We start from the raw sequence: 1,644 nt of genomic DNA, 5'->3' as shown, positions 1-1,644 counted from the left end.
GAAATTAGGTAAAATGACCAAAATGCCCCTCGGACCCACGTCTCGAAATCGGGTAAAATTTATATTTTCAGAATTCTCACACTCTCACGAGTTCATTCATACCAAAAGTACCATAATCGGACCCCAAATGACCCCTCAAATCATCGCTCAAAGGTCTCTAATTAATCAAGCACTAACCCCCAAATTACCACTGATTTTCCCTAAATTTTCATGCTTAGAATGATAAAAATCACTATAATAATGAGTTTAGGCTCCGAGAATCTTAACTTCTCGAAGCTTCTTTGAATTCCCTTTCAAAAACCTCCCCCAAAGCCCACTTCCCGGATGAAAATGGTGAAAGAATAGCTCAAATTCGCGAAGGCAACTATTTATATGTTCTGCCCAGCAATCCCGGGTCTGCGGTCCACCCATCGCATCGGCGATACCGCTTCTACGGTTGGGGAACCGCTTCTACGGTTCTCACTTAAAAGTTTCATCTCCGCACCTGCAACCCAGATGCCGCATCTGCGGTCCCGCAGGTGCGTTAATCCATCCGCTTCTGCGGTCCCTGCTCTACTTCTCCTTTGGCCGCTTCTGCGGTTTTCCTCCGCATCGGTGGCCATTCAACCGCAGATGCGGTTATGACAGCAACCCAAAGAGTTCAGCTGCAAACTCCAACCTTCCAATTTCCCGTTAACCTTCAAAATACGCTTTCAATAAAAATGTCTATCAAACCTCGTTCGAATGACCTGAAATTTTGCACACACGTCACATTCAACACTACGGAGTTACTCCAACTTCCGGAATTCCATTCCGACCCTTGGATCAAAATCTCACTATCGAACTAGAAACTTCAAAATTCAACTTTCGGCATTTCAAACCTAAATTAGCTACGGACTTCCAAAACACAATCCGAACACGCCCCTAAGCCCGAAATCACCCAACGGAGCTAACGGAACCATCGGAATTTCATTCCGAGGCCTTCTTCACACTGTTCTGACCATGATCAAATTTTCAAACTTAAGCTCTCATCTAGGGACTAAGTGTCCCAAAACTCTCCGAAACTCAAAACCGAACATCCCGGCAAATCAAAATAGCAGAAATAAATACGGGGAAAGCAGTTAATAGGGGATCGGGGCGTAAATTCTTAAAACGACCGGCTGGGTCGTTATAACATTTGATTTTTTCAGATATCAAGAAGGAATTAACTTTTTTTTCTTCCAAAGTTACCCTTAGAGTAAAGAGTTTAAGAGTAGTTCGTTATATTTTCAATGAGCAAATTAAGGTTAATATGGTCAATTTCATTGTTAATTAATTCTAAAAGGTGAATTCCTTAATATGTGTAAAAAGAGAGAAAAAAATCACTTAGTGGGCGTTTGGACATAAGAATTGTAAAATTCAAAAAATGGTGAAAACTTTTTTCAAGTGAAAATGTATTTGAAATTGAAAGTTGTGTTTGAACATAAATATAATTTTGGGTTATTTTTAAAATTTTTCAAATTTTCTAAAATTTTCAAAATACATTTTCAAGTGAAAAATGAAAATTTTATGAACAAATGCTGATTTCGGAAAATAGTGAAATTCTTTTAAAAAAATAAAAAAAATCTTATATCCAAACGCGCTCCTAAAGTGGACCGGATGAAGTATATATGAAGCATAAATGAA

Source organism: Nicotiana tabacum, chromosome 6 (genome assembly GCF_000715075.1).
Source record: "Nicotiana tabacum cultivar K326 chromosome 6, ASM71507v2, whole genome shotgun sequence".
NCBI lineage: Eukaryota > Viridiplantae > Streptophyta > Magnoliopsida > Solanales > Solanaceae > Nicotiana > Nicotiana tabacum.
The sequence above is the reverse complement of the archived record's forward strand: the minus strand, read 5'-3'. Positions refer to the sequence as shown.